This window comes from Leuciscus leuciscus (genome assembly GCF_965113295.1).
Source record: "Leuciscus leuciscus genome assembly, chromosome: 9".
NCBI classification, from domain to species: Eukaryota; Metazoa; Chordata; class Actinopteri; order Cypriniformes; family Leuciscidae; genus Leuciscus; species Leuciscus leuciscus.
The window spans coordinates 6459958-6478115 of NC_138733.1; the positions used below are offsets into that span (position 1 = coordinate 6459958).

Sequence of the window (18158 nt, forward strand, 5' to 3'; positions counted from 1 at the left end):
CAAATTGAGCATATTCCAGTCAAGGTAGTAGTGCAAGATGCATATGTAAACAGTTGTTTCTGTAATAACAGTCAGCAGTGCAAATGAACATTATAGTATTGCAAATAACAAAATGGAGGCAGGTGTGAGGAGGGAGAGGAGAGTCAATCAGTATATGAGGGGAGTGGGATCAATGAGGGTTAGAGTTTAATAAAGAGACAGCTCTGGGGAAAAAACTGTTCTTTATATGATGGTGATTACTCAACAAATTGTCCAATGCTAACTTAAACAAAGCAAAGTCACTCTCAGCACCGCTCTCGAAAACTGGTAACGTGGGTCGTGGAATGCCATAAGCTGATGCGAGCAGGAGCTCTGGACTCGGTTGAGGTGAGTAGGCAGTTGGGGGGAGAGGCACAGATGCTTTAACGTAACCAGGAGCATGAAGTGTCGTCACCGGTGCTTGGTGGCTGAAGACAGGGAGCTGTGACGGACCTGGAAGTGTTGTCACCGGCATTGTTGCTGTCTGTTGTAGCCTGTAGTGAAGGGTAGGTAGTGTGGCAGTAACAGGTTGCTGTGTCACACGCTGCATGCTGCTGCTCATGGGGTACGCAGCGGAGGTCGGGATGGTGAACACTGCTGAAGGCTGAGAGGCCACATTCGACGGTAATGACACACAGTGTACTGGAACTGCAGTAGGAGCCGATGGTGCAATATCAGGGACTGGCGGTGAGAATGCTTGTGGCCCTGGGTCAAGTGCAGCGGGCATGTGTGCATCCGCAGAGTGAGGAGCAGGTGAGGCCCAATGTGGCGGTCTAGGTGACGCTGCAGAGACATCAGGACCAGGCAGTGCTGTAATACAGGGCAGTAGCGTTGACGTCACAGCGGGCGACTGGAAGAGGAGCTGCTGAGGTTCGGAAGACATGAGCTGCGGTGAACAAGCCTGGCTGCGCTGTGATGCAATCTGTTGAGCGTTTGGAGAACCAGAGTCTATAGGGACTGGAGTGGTCGCTCTAGAGTCTACAGAGAGCATGGAAGATACAAGCTTAGCTACTTCGAGTTCAGTCTCTGCTTCTTGAAGCTTGCGCTGTCGTTCTAGTTGTTTCAACAGGGCCTCCTTTGCGGCTAGCGCTTCCTCTTGCATGCGCTGGGCTTCTTTAGCTTGTGTCTGCAGTCTTTGGTATTCCAGATCAATCAGTGAGTCCTCTTCTACTTGCCGCTTTAGACTGTCATACTGTCTCTGTTTAATCTTTTCCTCCAACATAGCAGTCTGGACGCTAGAGAGCTCTGTGGGGACGTAAACGCCAGCGGACGTAATGGAGCGCCTACTTTTCCTGGATTGAGAGCTGACACCACTGCGAGACGTTTTCCTCGAGCTGCTTCGGGGCTGACTAGGACAGTGAGAGGAAGCCTTTGGAGGAAGGTCACCAGGATGGTAGCCAACATCGTAATCATCCAGATGTGTAGGCAGATTAATCTTGTGTCGAGGTCTGGACGTTGTCTCAGATAGGTCACTTTCTGCTTTGTCCATATTGGTTCGATCTTGCTCTCAATCCGGCTCGAAGGACCACCTTTGTAGCGGAGGCGTGCTACAACTTTATAATATGCTGATTGAGGCGGCCAAATATGGACGGGATTCCGGTCAGAGAATCAAGGGTCGGAGAACAGATTCTTCACAAAGATGGATTTATTGAACAGTCTTTGCGTTGTCATCTAGATCAGTTATTCTTTGGCAATGATGTCTGTATTAATGGTCTAAAAGAACAATAAAGAAATATAATTACAATCATATTCTGAGAATCATATACACACTGGCATGATAGTCAAACGAATGCAATAAACAATGATTAAACACTCAAGTCTGCATCCTTAAAAGTAATAACAGCCTTATCAATGCAAATAATCATGATAAATTGTGCAATGATACATTATTAATGTAAACAACATTGGTGACGCAGTTTAGAATACTGCCGATGCTAATACTGATTAGGGCGTTTCTCTCGCGGCAAATTACGGCCGCTACGGCGCTCAAAACCCGCCGATGGCAAACGCTGAACGATCGCGGGACATCAACAACATACATTCAATAAACATACATATGCAGATGTACTTACATCAAGGCATAAACGCATTATACAGAGCATAGACAACCGTGTATAGATGAACATTCACCAAATCGTCTTCCTGCGTGTCACACTATAATCAGTCCGTGTGGCCAACAACTTTGATTTCTATGACAGGCTTTCGTACAGTCCTTAAAGGACAAGTTCGGTATTTTACACTTAAAGCCCTGTTTACAGATCGTATCTGATGAAATAGAACGGTTAAGATTAAAATTTGTACACATGCTGCTGTCCCGAGAATTTTAGGTTTATTTCGCTTCCCCCCCCCACCCCCACAATGGTTGTCTATATGCACTGGAAGATTCCGTCCTAAAAACACATTAAACTTTCGTTTACAAAGACGTGAAACTCACCGAGTGGTCAGGGGGTGTTCACTGATATGTTCCATCAAAAATCGCTGAAAAAGATGCATTCCAACAGGTTTTATCGTAGTTTTTGTCCAACTCCATTGACTCCATTGTGAGACCGCAGCACCTTTACGGTATTACTCCGCCGCTTCTTCTTCTGTGTATTCAATGAAATGCCCGTGGTTTGCTTGCAATTGGCAAAGGTGCATTATCGCCACCAACTGGGCTGGAGTGTCTATTATTCAAGCTCTCAACGGAAGAATCACGGGTGTGACGCGTTTGGCAAAATAGGTCCACAAAAGCTAAATAAACCTAAAATTCTCGGGACATGAGCATGTGTCCAAATTTTAATCTTAACCGTTCTATTTCATCAGATACGATCTGTAAACAGGGCTTTAAGTGTAAAATACCGAACTTGTCCTTTAACACAGCTCGCTTGGGGTTCTTTTACACGCTCCGCGCTGAAGACATCGTTGTGGAGAGCGGTTTACTCTCCCGCATCCGCTCCAGCAGAGGCACAGCGTTCTACCCGCTGACGATTGCGTCACCGCCTCCCAGGTAAGGGAAAACAACACCTTTTGCATTTACTAATCCACCACGGAATTACCAACAGAGTTCAGTTCATGTGGTTACTTTCAGTTGGCGTTCAACTGTTATTGAGGCTTTCCGGTTCTCACCTCGATAAATCGCCCTCGTAACAACAAACTTCACGTCTTTTTCAACACTTTCTCTCTATCCATTCCTTCAGTATAAGTTCCTCCTTTTATGTGATAACCTCATTTCCTTTTTCCCCACTTAGCAACGGAAATGGGCGGAGACAACCTTGATTTAATTATTTACGGTATTAATTAGGTTGCTGTTTATAGCAACCTAATTTGCACGTAACTTAAGCCGTTGCTCCTAGCACTTTAGATTTGACACATTTTGCCGTTATTGACTTAATTGCCCGAACGAAACAGCATCTGTGAAAATTGATAGATATAAATAGAAGGGCTTTCAGATCACTTCAATAGGACCAGCGGGCAGCATACTAGAGGCACGCAGCTCGCAAGTGGTTTTCTCTAGAATACCTTGTTCTCCTGATTTTTCAGTGCTGTATTTTAGTCAAGGTAAGGCCATCTTCGATTTTCTTGTTCTTTTGTAATTTTAATTTGACATAATCCTGTATTTCAGTTAGACGCATTGGCACTTTAGAGAAATAGCCGCGAACGAAACACATGTAACTGTTTATAGCAACCTAATTTGCACGTAACTTAAGCCGTTGCTCCTAGCACTTTAGATTTGACACATTTTGCCGTTATTGACTTAATTGCCCGAACGAAACAGCATCTGTGAAAATTGATAGATATAAATAGAAGGGCTTTCAGATCACTTCAATAGGACCAGCGGGCAGCATACTAGAGGCACGCAGCTCGCAAGTGGTTTTCTCTAGAATACCTTGTTCTCCTGATTTTTCAGTGCTGTATTTTAGTCAAGGTAAGGCCATCTTCGATTTTCTTGTTCTTTTGTAATTTTAATTTGACATAATCCTGTATTTCAGTTAGACGCATTGGCACTTTAGAGAAATAGCCGCGAACGAAACACATGTAACTGTTTATAGCAACCTAATTTGCACGTAACTTAAGCCGTTGCTCCTAGCACTTTAGATTTGACACATTTTGCCGTTATTGACTTAATTGGCCGAACGAAACAGCATCTGTGAAAATTGATAGATATAAATAGAAGGGCTTTCAGATCACTTCAATAGGACCAGCGGGCAGCATACTAGAGGCACGCAGCTCGCAAGTGGTTTTCTCTAGAATACCTTGTTCTCCTGATTTTTCAGTGCTGTATTTTAGTCAAGGTAAGGCCATCTTCGATTTTCTTGTTCTTTTGTAATTTTAATTTGACATAATCCTGTATTTCAGTTAGACGCATTGGCACTTTAGAGAAATAGCCGCGAACGAAACACATGTAACTGTTTATAGCAACCTAATTTGCACGTAACTTAAGCCGTTGCTCCTAGCACTTTAGATTTGACACATTTTGCCGTTATTGACTTAATTGCCCGAACGAAACAGCATCTGTGAAAATTGATAGATATAAATAGAAGGGCTTTCAGATCACTTCAATAGGACCAGCGGGCAGCATACTAGAGGCACGCAGCTCGCAAGTGGTTTTCTCTAGAATACCTTGTTCTCCTGATTTTTCAGTGCTGTATTTTAGTCAAGGTAAGGCCATCTTCGATTTTCTTGTTCTTTTGTAATTTTAATTTGACATAATCCTGTATTTCAGTTAGACGCATTGGCACTTTAGAGAAATAGCCGCGAACGAAACACATGTAACTGTTTATAGCAACCTAATTTGCACGTAACTTAAGCCGTTGCTCCTAGCACTTTAGATTTGACACATTTTGCCGTTATTGACTTAATTGCCCGAACGAAACAGCATCTGTGAAAATTGATAGATATAAATAGAAGGGCTTTCAGATCACTTCAATAGGACCAGCGGGCAGCATACTAGAGGCACGCAGCTCGCAAGTGGTTTTCTCTAGAATACCTTGTTCTCCTGATTTTTCAGTGCTGTATTTTAGTCAAGGTAAGGCCATCTTCGATTTTCTTGTTCTTTTGTAATTTTAATTTGACATAATCCTGTATTTCAGTTAGACGCATTGGCACTTTAGAGAAATAGCCGCGAACGAAACACATGTAACTGTTTATAGCAACCTAATTTGCACGTAACTTAAGCCGTTGCTCCTAGCACTTTAGATTTGACACATTTTGCCGTTATTGACTTAATTGCCCGAACGAAACAGCTGTACTCACTCAAGCGGTGAGAGCATTATCTGTATATCTGTGTAATTTGCACGCTGCCGCGGAAGCGTCAGCGGAAGCATTCAGCTCTCGTGTTCAGCCTCCTCGTGTGAAGACCGACTCGGGTAAAGACCAGCGACTCTACCTGCGCGACTCCACCGAGCAAGGACACCAGAAAGGCACTTGCGTATCTCCTCTTCCCCTTTTTTTTTCTTCCCTCTACTTATCTTATTGTTCACCTTCATCAACATGTGCTTTCAATACATTCCTGTTATCTCTCGGCACCGTCCTTTCATCACGCGCAATAGGCAGCGCAATACTGCCAATCTGCGTCCCATCCTCACATCCTCACATACTCCTCTCTCTCTTTCCGTGGGTCTATGGAATTGTCAGTCAGCAGTCAATAAAGCTGACTTCATTCCAGCCTTTGCATCTCATTCTACTCTTAGTATCTTGGGGCTGACTGAGACCTGGATTCGTCCAGAAGACTCAGCAACCCCTGCTGCTCTCTCTAGCAATTTCTCCTTCTCCCACTCCCCTCGCCAGTCTGGGAGAGGTGGGGGTACAGGGCTTCTCGTTTCTAACAATTGCAAATACTCCACGCTCTCTTCTCTATGCAACAACAACTCATTTGAATATCATGCTATTACACTTACAACCCCCATTAAAATCCATATTGTAGTCATTTATCGCCCCCCAGGTCAGCTGGGTAACTTTGTAGATGAGCTGGATGTGCTGCTGTCCACTTTCCCTGAGGACGGCACCCCACTTCTAGTCTTCGGTGACTTCAACATTCATCTCGAAAAGCCACATGCAACAGACTTCACCTCTCTCCTAGCCTCTTTCGATCTCAAACGACTCATCACCACAGCTACTCACAAATCAGGCAACCAACTGGACCTGGTTTACACACGCAACTGCACCACAGAAAACATCCTGGTGACACCTCTCCACGTTTCAGATCATTTCCTCATTACTTTCAGTCTACAACTCTCTACCCCTGCACCCCCACCCCCACCACCAGTCACTTTCAGACGAAACCTGCGCTCACTTTCCCCCTCCCATCTCTCCTCTGCCGTGTCATCCTCTCTTCCCCCACCCTCACAATTCTCATCTCTGGATGTGAATACCGCAACGGACACCTTATGCTCCACTCTAATCTCTTCTCTAGACATTATCTGCCCTCTCTCCTCCAGGCCAGCACGCACTACTCCCTCTAACCCCTGGTTATCTGAGGTTCTTCGGGAACACCGGACCAAACTCAGGGCAGCGGAGAGGAAATGGCACAAATCAAAAGACGCATCTGACCTGAGTATGTATCAATCCCTCCTCTCCTCCTTTTCTGTTGATGTTCATGCTGCAAAATCTTCATACTTCCACAACAAGATCAACAGCTCCTCCAACACACGATTACTCTTCAAGACATTCAACTCTCTCCTCTGTCCACCTCCACCACCTCCCGCCTCCTCCTTAACTGCTGACGATTTTGCGACCTTCTTCACCAACAAAACAACAGCTATCAGCAGTCAGTTCTCAGCTCCACACACACAGGAACCCAGACCGACCCCTTCCACAGCCAATATCCCTCTGTCCTCCTTTTCTTCGCTAACCGAGGAAGAAGTATCTACACTTCTCCTCTCCAGTCACCCTACCACCTGCCCGCTTGACCCCATCCCCTCACACCTTCTACAAGCCATCTCTCCCACACTTCTACCATCACTCACACACATCATCAACTCATCCCTCCATACTGGCACCTTCCCTACAGCATTCAAGCAGGCTCGGGTTACTCCACTGCTCAAAAAACCAACGCTAAACACATCATTTGTAGACAATTACAGACCTATCTCTCTCCTACCATTCATTGCGAAGACACTTGAAAGAGCTGTCTTCAACCAACTAACATCCTTCTTGTCTCTAAACAACCAGCTGGATGTCAACCAATCTGGCTTCAAGAAAGGACACTCAACTGAGACTGCATTACTGTCAGTCACAGAAGCCCTACGGATCGCAAAAGCTGCTTCCAAATCTTCAGTCCTCATTCTCCTGGATCTGTCTGCTGCCTTCGACACGGTGAATCATCAGATCCTTATGTCCACCCTCTCATCACTGGGCATCACAGGAACTTCACTCCACTGGTTTGAGTCCTATCTCACAGGTAGGTCCTTCAAGGTCGCATGGAGAGGTGAGGTATCCAGAGCACATCAGCTGACCACAGGGGTTCCCCAGGGTTCAGTTCTTGGTCCCCTCCTCTTCTCCATCTACACCACATCACTGGGACACATCATACAGGCACACGGTTTTTCCTACCACTGCTATGCTGATGACACGCAGCTCTTCCTCTCCTTTCAACCAGATGATCCCACAGTAGCTGCACGGGTCTCAAGCTGTCTGGCGGACATCTCCACATGGATGAAGGAACATCACCTGCAGCTCAACCTGGCAAAGACTGAGCTTCTCGTCCTCCCTGCCAATCCGTCTCTACAGCACGACTTCACCATCCAGCTAGAGTCATCATTAATCACCCCATCAAGATCGGTCAGAAATCTTGGAGTAACGTTTGATGACCAGCTGACCTTCACAGATCACATTTCAAAGACAGCTCGATCATGCAGGTTTGCACTGCACAACATCAGGAAAATCAGGCCTTTCCTAACTGAGCATGCAACACAACTCATCGTCCAGGCCCTGGTCATCTCTAGGCTTGACTACTGCAATGCTCTTCTGGCTGGACTTCCAGCATGTGCAACCAAAACCCTACAGATGATTCAGAATGCTGCAGCTCGTCTTATCTTCAACGAGCCCAAGAGGGCCCACGTCACTCCTCTGTTCATCTCTCTGCACTGGCTACCTCTCGCTGCTCGCATCAAGTTCAAGGCACTGACGCTTGCTTACAGAACTATCACAGGCTCAGCTCCCTCCTACTTTCACTCACTCCTACGAGTCTACATCCCTACCAGACACCTACGATCGGTCAACGAGCGACGTCTCGTGGTTCCATCACAGAAAGCCACAAAATCACTTTCCAGAACATTCTCATTCACAGTTCCATGCTGGTGGAACGCTCTCCCCACCCTCATCCGGAATGCAGAATCCCTGACAACATTCAAAAGACAGCTGAAAACCAATCTCTTCCGTGAGCACTTAACCTTATAGAAAAAAAAAAAAAAAAAAAAAAAAAAAAAAAAAAAAAAAAAAAAAAAAAAAAAAAAGTTTTCCTTTCCCTTTGTAACATCACTTATCAGGCTTATGCTACTCTGAATAATACCTGAACTTCGTACTTTGAGCACTTCTTGCGTTGTTGTTGCTTTTGCCTCTTTATGATGACTCGCTGAATTTTGTCCTAATCTGTAAGTCGCTTTGGAGAAAGGCGTCTGCTAAATGACTAAATGTAAATGTAAATGTAAATTTAATTTGTTTTTGTAGTGTTTCAGCTCCGCCACAGCAAGCTCGTGTAACCCCACTGCTTAAGAAACCCACTCTAAATCCAGCACATCTGGAGAATTACAGACCGGTATCTCTCCTTCCATTCGTCGCGAAAACTCTTGAACGAGTTGTTTTCAACCAGATCTCTTCCCTCCTTACACAGAACAACCTCTTGGACAACAATCAGTCTGGTTTCAAAAGCGGACACTCAACTGAGACTGCCCTGCTCTCAGTAATTGAAGCTCTGAGACTGACAAGAGTAGCTTCCAAATCCTCAGTTCTCATCCTGCTGGATCGGTCTGCTGCTTTTGACACAGTTAACCACCAGATCCTCCTGTCAATCCTAAAGATGAAGGGCATCTCGGGAACCGCACACCAATGGTTCAAGTCTTACCTCTTAGGTAGGTCCTTTAGGGTATCGTGGGGGGGCATGGTGTCTTAGACCCAATTTCTACCTACTGGAGTGCCTCAGGGCTCAGTGCTTGGACCACTTCTCTTCTCCATCTACATGACATCACTAGGATCTGTGATTCAGAAACATGGCTTTTCCTATCACTGCTACGCTGATGACACACAACTCTACCTCTCATTCCAGCCCGACAATCCGACGGTAGCCTATCGTATCTCAGCCTGTCTGACAGCCATTTCTGGCTGGATGAAGGACCACCACCTTCAACTAAACCTTGCGAAGACAGAGCTACTTGTGGTCCCGGCCAACCCAACACTTCACCACAACTTCACCATTCAGCTACACTCGTCATCCATAACTCCATCTAGGTCAGCCAGGAACCTTGGTGTGGTAATTGATGATCAATTGAACTTCACAGACCACATTGCTAGGACTGCCCGGTCATGTAGATTTGCCTTGTACAACATTAGGAGGATCAGGCCCTTCCTATCAGAACATGCTACTCAACTCCTTGTCCAAGTGCTAGTTTTATCTAGTCTTGACTATTGTAACGCTCTCCTGGCTGGTCTTCCAGCTTGCACAGTCAAACTGATCCAGAACGCCACAGCTAGAGTGGTCTTTAACGAGCCGAAAAGGGCACATGCCACTCTTCTCCTCACAAAATTGCACTGGTTGCCAGTTGCCGCTCGCTAGGGGTGTGACGGTTAGTATATAACCGTGAGACCGACGGTTATAGTTGAACACCGTCATTAGAACTCTATAACCGCCAAAACCGTGTTATTAAAATATTTTTTACAAAAATGTTTTATCATAGAGAATGTTTAAATACTAATTAAAAACAATTGTTAACAGTCTGTGTTATTAATGGTCTACGTCGTTTCCAACTGTATTTGATTCTTTGCCAAGTACCATTTGCAATAATAAACAACGTATCATTACCGATAACTGATCGTGCAGTTTAATTACCCCTTGACTGGCCCCGAACATGTTTGATAAAGGAAACATATACAGTGTGTATATATATATGATGTGCATAACATTTTAGCTAAAAAACAATTGTAATAAAATATAGGATCATAAGATGCGCAATATATCAGGAGACATGGTTTTTACCACTTAATGAAGTTTTGTTTTGTAAATCATCAGACATGATTTTTACCACTTCATTAAGTTTTGCTTTGTAGAAAACCTTTCTTTAAAGCGAATTTCGTTTTGTACAAATTGTATCTTAATTTTAATAAATGTTTCATCAACCAATTGCATGTATTTAATAAATAAAAAGCAAATATAGCAGACAATATAATAACCATGACATTGAGGCGCCGGCGCACCCACTTGCATTGCATTGTTAAAAGCATTTCTTTAAAGCGAATTTCATTTGTACAAATTGTATCTTAATTTGAATAAATGTTTCATCAACCAATTGCATGTATTTAATAAATAAAAAGCAAATATAGCAGACAATATAATAACCGTGACATGGAGGCGCCGGCGCGCCGCGTTCACTTGCATTGCATTATGAACTAGAGCGCATCTCATCGTAAATGAATGAAACTCAGGGCAAGCCTATGCCTCATACATTAGCATTAAATATCTTTGCTGCATCCTTTATAGAACAGACAAGGGCTTTCTTGCGGCTCGCATCAGCAAAGCATTGCATCGTCCATAGACCGCAAAACAATCAGTGGATGGCGGGCGGGTGCGGCTTTGAAATTTGGTAAAAAAAAAACGTTGGTGCGGATGATGAGTTTTGTGATGCGGTTGCGGATGAAATAATACCCCATCTGCGTATCTCTATCGATAACAACATTGAACACTACACAAATGTATTAATTGAATTTTTTTCATTTAGACGATCAAGTAGCTAATCAGTGTCTGCTCGTTTATTCAAACTAAGTTGTCCTATAACAGATGAACGTTGCAACGCTAATCTGCCTAACTCAAGCAGAGATGCTGAGTCCATAGCCACTTTCAAGAAACGGCTGAAGCAGCTTCTTTTTCAACAGCACTTGATCCAGTAATACTAACACTTTCTCTACTACTCTATTCTATTCTGTTCTATAACAAAAAATGTATTAACTAAAATAAAAAATCTGCGTTAGATTAAACTGAGAAGGGTCATAGCACTTGCATATTGTTGTCCTACTGTTAGTTTAACTGCTTCTATTGTTCTCATTTGTAAGTCGCTTTGGATAAAAGCATCTGCTAAATGAATAAATGTAATGCAAATGATCTCCTGACTGAGACAGATAAGAGTAAACGCATCTACTAAAGTGAGCTCGCGCTGCGCTGCCGTTTGGACTTTGAGTCGAGCGAATATCTTTCTTTTTGCTGTATCGAAAACGTGCCTAACCGTTACAAAATTGTGTCTAATCCAGTGGTTCTCAAAGTGTGGTGGGGAATAGAGACGTGACAGGTGGGGCGCGCCAAACGGGAGGAAATTTTCCTTTTTATGCCTTTATATCTTTATCCAGACATCCCAACTGCCCCCGAAGTTCCGGGAGTCTCCCACATATTGATAGCGGCTCCTTGACGCCCGCAAATGAGATCCAATCTCCCGGAATCGCGCACTAGAGAGTGACTGCGCGCGCATGTGTGTGTGTGTGTGTTTGTGTGACTATAAAGGCATATTAATATTAGCGGAACAAACTTTCGCGCCCATAGATATATGTGTAGCTATATCTATGTTTCATGCCGATGGGTAGCAGGCTAGTGTGGGCAATAAATAAATTGTGCAATGCAAAACAGGCTCATTGCAGCCACTAATGCAGGGATAAATAGACCCGTCTTGCTAAATGGATTTATCTTCTTTTCTTTTTTAACAGATTGCAAAGTGGCACTTTTATTGCTTTTCTATTTTTGAACTTGATACAAATTTTGACACAGCTGCACTTTTATTTTCTCTATTTTTGAATTTCATACAAATTATGACAGCTGCACTTTTATTTTCTCTATTTTTGAATTTCATGCAAATTATGACACAGCTGCACTTTTATTTTATTTGCTGTTATTTGCTGTAGATAGTTAGTTTGTATTTAGATATAACTTGTTACTATACTGATACTACACTGTAAAAACTAAAGGAGCCTCAAATATCCTGCCGGATACTCAAGGAACTTCAAAATGTAATTTAGGTGCCTCAAAGCTCTTTCTCCTATAGTAGGGTTACTGGAGGAGCATTGATAATCTTTGAGGTTCTTGCTGGGACTTATGGGATCCTTTAAGCACTTTGTATTTAGTTCAGAGGTTCTGGAGTCACCTTTTCATTACCATGAGACCTCGAAGTGCTTTTGGGGAAAATAGAGGAACTTGAATGCGATAAAAGGGTTATTGGAAGATCTTTTAACATTTAAGTGGTTCCTGGAAGATCTCTTATGTTAAAGCCAGCATCTGGAGGAACCCAATGGTTCTGTGAGGCCAGAATAAGATTATTATTATCCTATTATTATTATTATAGGCTACTTAAGTTTGATTCAGTATACATACCCAGGTGAAAAAGATGTACTATTAAATGTATTAAAAATGTACTTGAGTGTGTTTTTAGTAGACCTACAATACAAATATACTTTAATGCATTTTTAATACATTTAGTAGCCTGGGTCTTTTTCACCTGGGTAGCTTACATTTATTTAGTATAGGCCTATTTTATTAAGTAATTTAAACCTTAAACAACAACACTAAATAATAATAATATTAATAATATGAAGAAGAACCAGGAGGAGAGAAGTTTTATTCTGTCACGAAACTGCTACTATTCCTCTGCTGTCGTCGCTTCAGTGATGCTCGCGCTGCTCGCGCGCAACAAAGCTCAGCTGATCGACGTCATCGGATTTGAAAGTAACGGCTCCTCTCATCAAAGCTTCCGCCGTTTGTTCGGCTCTCCGTTACAAGGTTTGTAAACTCACCAAATAAATATAAATACAGAGTCTAACGTAACTCACCATATATTCAAACACACATATATGTAAACTAAATGTATTATACATTACTACGTTTTTACAGTGTTTACCACTCGTTTATTGCACAGTATCTGGTATGAAGGTTTTAGCCGCGATGCTAACTACGTTGATCTAATGAACAAATGGAAATGATTGACTTATTGTCTTAGATTGATTTAGTCATTCAATTCAACATATTCTGTACAACTGTGTCTTCAAATTGCTGATATAGCCTAACTAATTTAGCTGATTCCTGCTGTCGTCATTGGCGTTTGATATGAATAACAAAAGCAGGTTAATATAGTTTGGTCTGTTTTTGTTTAGCCTAACTTTACTTACTACAGGTGCCCTCATTCTCTCAAATACCATTTTAAAGCCATTTACTGGTCAATAAATATTATGTTGTGAATAATCAGCTTTGTTCTTTTGTTTCCCCAGAACAAACATTACATTTCTAAAATAATCTGAACATTTCAGTGGCAACACTGAATTACAGTAAGTTACCTGCACCACATGCAAGTACTTTTATTACTATGAACTTTCTCTGTATGAAATTGTATTGTTTGACTGTGTAGCCTACTTGTGTTTTTTAATCATGTATTCTCTGAAAATCTTCCCTCATGCTCTCAAATCTCATTCATGTTACTCAGAAAAATAATATCACAGGTTTGGTTCACAAATAATGCTATGCATTTTTTCTTTTATCTTTATCATTTGCATTTGCATATAAGACATTTTAACTCTGAATTATAACTTCAAGTTTAGTCTTTTTCGACAAAAAAAAAAAATATGGCTTCAGAAGACTTACAACACAACCCATAACCACATGCGTTGTGAACTCATTGATTATTTTTAGGATCTTTTCTGGGACATTTTTCGAGCTTAAGGAGACCTTCCGATTTCTGACTATCACTGTCTTAGCACGTTGCATCTTGCGATGTTCTCTGCACCATAAAGTGAATACATTCCATTTTAATGCATACAATTTCCTTGTGGAGGGGGCTCTAGAGTTTAAGATGGTCTCAACAACCACAGTTGAGAGACCAGCATTTATGAGTTGGTCCCTGTTGTGGCAATTTAATTCACTAAACAATCATCTTTGGCGTAAGAGACAGTCTGGAATCAAATGATCATTAAAAAGTAATTTATTCTTGCAAGAAGGCCCAGTTGCCACACAGAAGTCACAAGTACAGTCTGTGGAACAAGTGCGACCAGGAGGGAGGGGCAGGCCAGTCTTTATACTCTGTTATTGTTATCTTCCAAGGTTCTTTAAACTCCAGAGATGGATAAGACACCACCAGTGATCCTATTATACTGAACTTTAGTTTAGCTTAACTTACAGCCTGCAAGTCCTAAATTGGACAGCCCTTTGACCTTAGGGGTCAGGGCTTCAGCCTTCAAAGCTCTCCCCCTCTTTCTCCTGCTTCGCAGGCGTTTCACATCAATCATTATATCACATAGTCAGCAACACACATAGTAGTCAATCTAGTGTATGTTAATGAAAATCAAAGTAAATCTCCCATTACAGTCCCCCTCAGGGGCCAGACCCTCGGCTTCCACAGCTCCGGTCGAGGGTGATATATTGTGCCCCCGGTCTGAGAAAGAAAGTCCCTTCTGATGTGGATTTGCCACGGAGGGCCTGCTAGGAGAGCTATTATGTCTGAAAACCATACTCGGACCGGCCAGTACAGGGCTCCTAGGAGTAAGTTGATCCTGTGCCACCAGACCCTCTCTAGAACCCCTGGGAGCAGAGCGATCAGGGGAAATGCGTAAAGACGTTGCCTCGGCCACGCCGAGGATGTGTGAAGGAAAACCAGAGCGGAGAGTGGGTGTTCTCGTGAGAGGCGAACAGATCCACTTCCGCCTGACTGAACTTCCTCCATATCAACTCCACCGTCTCAGGAAAGAGTCTCCATTCTCCAGGCCTCAGCCCCTGCCTTGACAGGATGTCTGCCCCGAAATTTTTGTCCCCGGGAATAAACATTGCTCTGATTGAGAGTAGTTTGCCCTGGGACCACAGAAGGACCTGGTGCACCAGTCTGCATAGAGGGCATGATCTCAGGTCCCCTGTCGATTTATATATGAGACCACCAACGTATTGTCTGTCCGTACTAGAACATGATGGCCTCTGAGGTCTGGAAGGAAATGTCTGAGAGCCAGAAATACTGCCAACATCTCCAGGAAATTGATGTGCCACAAGAGATGGTGGTTCTTCCATGGACCCCTGGTGTAGTGGCTCTCCATGACCACTCCCCTGCCTGTGAGGGACGCATCAGTGGTCACTATTTTTCTCTGACACGGTGCTCCCAACACAGGGCCTTGGGACAGGAACCATGGTTTCTTCCACATGACCAAGGAACAAAGGCATCTGCGCATTACTTTGATCATTCAAAATGGGTTTACCCTCGGGAAAAACCCTCTGGTCCTTAGCCACCACTGCAGGGCCGTCATATACAGCAGGCCAAAATGTATTATGTTGAACGCTGCTGCCGGAAGACCCAAAACCCTTTAAAAAATGTTTGACAGTGATGGCCTGGACTAGCTTGATACTCGTGACTGTGGTCAAGATGGTGGTTATATGAGCAGGAGACAAGTGTGCCTGCATCGTAACTGAATCCCACACTACCCCCAGGAATGTCGTTCTCTGAAGAGGAATTAGTGAACTTTTCTTGACGTTGAGTCTCAAACCCAAGCACCTCAGATGGCTCAGAACAACATCTCAATGTTGAACCGCCATCTTCTCTGACTGTGTGACCCAGTTGTCGATGTAATTGAGAATACGAATGCCCTGAAGTCTCAGTGGAGCTAGAGCAGCATCCATGCATTTCGTGAAGGTGCAAGGTGACAATGCTAAGCCGAATGGAAGAACTCAGTATTGATACGCTTTTCCCCCAAAAGTGAACCTCGGAAACTTCCTGTTATGGGGAAGGATGGATATGTGGAAATACGCGTCTTTTAGATCTATCGTGACAAACCAGTCCTCGGAACTGATCTGACTCACGATAATAGGTATGGTTAGCATTTTGAATCTCAACCTCCTCAGAGACCGATACAACACACTGAGATCTATTATAGGGCGTAACTCCCCATCCTTTTTGGGAACTATGAAGTATTGGCTGTAGAACCCGGATTCCCTTTCTTGAAGAGGAACCTGCTCTATGGCTTCCTTTACTAAGAGGCACTAAACTTCTTGTTCCATGACCTGACCCTGCTCGGGGTTGACAAGCGTGTGAACCACCCCGCTGAATTTCGGTGGACGATACTCAAACTGAATTCTGTACCCTTTTTCCACTGTGCACAGGACCCACTGAAATATATTTTGAAGACCTTTCCAGGTGTCTAAATTTCAGGAAGCCAAATCCATTGGGCTTCCGACCCAAGCGTAGGCCCAATGGAGCTGACTGCTGAATGCTGAGAAAGGGCCGAAGCCGTCTCAACATCATCCGCCAGCTCCATTTGCGATCCCCATGTGTGTAGGCGCCGCGCTGCCTCGACAGACGCGGGACCTGACCCACGGGGAGCGCGGGAGCAGAGCGTTCTCAGTGGCAGCAGATCACAGTTTGCACAGACAGCGCATTCGAGCACTGCCCATGAATGCAAACAACAACGCTCAAATAACGCGGGCAAGGGGACTCACACTGTCTATATTGTTTCTCCTTACTCACCATAACCAGTCTTGGTTGAGCAAAAACAGAAAGCTGACGCTGTTGTGATCCGGCATCCTTTTATAGATTCCACATCACCGTCACATGCGACGTCACGAGTGACGTAATGACGCAACACCAATCGAGATTGGACTAGTTCCATACAGGCTTCAGACGCATCACGCTGAAGGCTTTTCCCCAATGTGTCGATTCTCGACGCAGTGCGAGTTCCCTCAAAAGGGAACAACCAACTCTATTTTTCAGTATGTTTAACATTCACTGCTTTTATTGATCATGTAATTTTTTGCCAGTGTAGTTTTTGTTAATACAAAAAAGTTGGTAGAGCTTCCAAAAATTAAATGTACAAAATAACACAAAGTGAAATGGCAATTTGGGGTGGAAACAACATTAAATACACAATAACTATTAATGCAACATATGGAAACATATGGATGAATAGAATGAACATCATTCCTGCATGCAAATCCTTCCCAGTTAACAAATGATGTACCAGTTACGTAATTTATTGGTACATTTTTATTAATTTCATGACTTGCTAATTGACAACATAACTATGACGCTGCATGCCTAGTCATTTATTTTTTATTTTTTATGTCGAAGTGATATACAGTGCACACAGCTGTATTTGCAGTATAACGGCTGACAACAGTGACAAGACAGGAAAATGTGTATTCCTAAGGTGAGAGACTTTTTATTTCATAAGAAGTTACGAAAAAAATAACATTACAACAATGACACTGACATATAGTTTTACAACAACAATGACACTGACATATAGTTTTACAACATCTCTGACCGCAGATACTGAATAAGGACAACATGTTTTTCTCTGGCTCTTTTTCTTAAAATGAGTTTGACAGAAGGCTCAATAGTTTTCATGCAAGTCTTTCAAAATAAAAGCCTCAAATCATAAAATCACAGAATTACATTTGTTGTTGTTTCTTTGACTGCAAACTCCGTGACCACTCAAAACAGTCTGGCGACCCACCAGTTGAGAAGCACTGAAAGGAAAGCTTTAGCGTAAAGTTCTGCCAGGAAGACTCAATTATACGTCTATAGCCGTGTTTCCATTACCCTTCAAATTGCGCAAATTGAAATTGCGAATTGAATATACGCTCAATGGAAAAACTTCAATTTCGCAAAAACTCCCATTTAACGCAAAAAGTTTTTACGCTCGCATGAGGTGGATTTTCAGGCAATTCGAAAAAGAAATATTTTGCAAAACTGCAATGGAAATGTTTTTTGCGCATTTAAAGGTCACCTGACTTAGAAGGCGCGTTAACAGAATACTAGATGGAGTTCTTTATTGAATTAATAAAAGACAAAAGAATGACAGAAATACTGGATTCTAAACCTCAAAGAAATGCCACAATCAAGACCTCAGAGCAGAAATGAGTGAGAAAAACCCAGAAACACTTCATATGTGCCGCTCACAGACACAGTATAAGGGTCTTTCCTTTCCATTAATGCTTGGATAACACG

The 18158-nt window shown here is 43.1% G+C and overlaps 1 protein-coding gene and 1 long non-coding RNA gene across 2 annotated transcripts in view; both read right to left on the reverse strand.

Moving 5' to 3' along the window:
- Positions 1-18158, reverse strand: part of LOC309506318 (uncharacterized protein) — a 259358-nt gene that overhangs the window by 52373 nt on the left and 188827 nt on the right. The gene's annotated exons all lie outside the window — the stretch shown is intronic.
- LOC309506172 lies at positions 1646-2221 on the reverse strand. Its single transcript, XR_014208673.1, has 2 exons — positions 2091-2221; positions 1646-1731 (listed from the first exon to the last, which is right to left on the reverse strand). It is a non-coding gene; the product is annotated as an uncharacterized lncRNA (long non-coding RNA).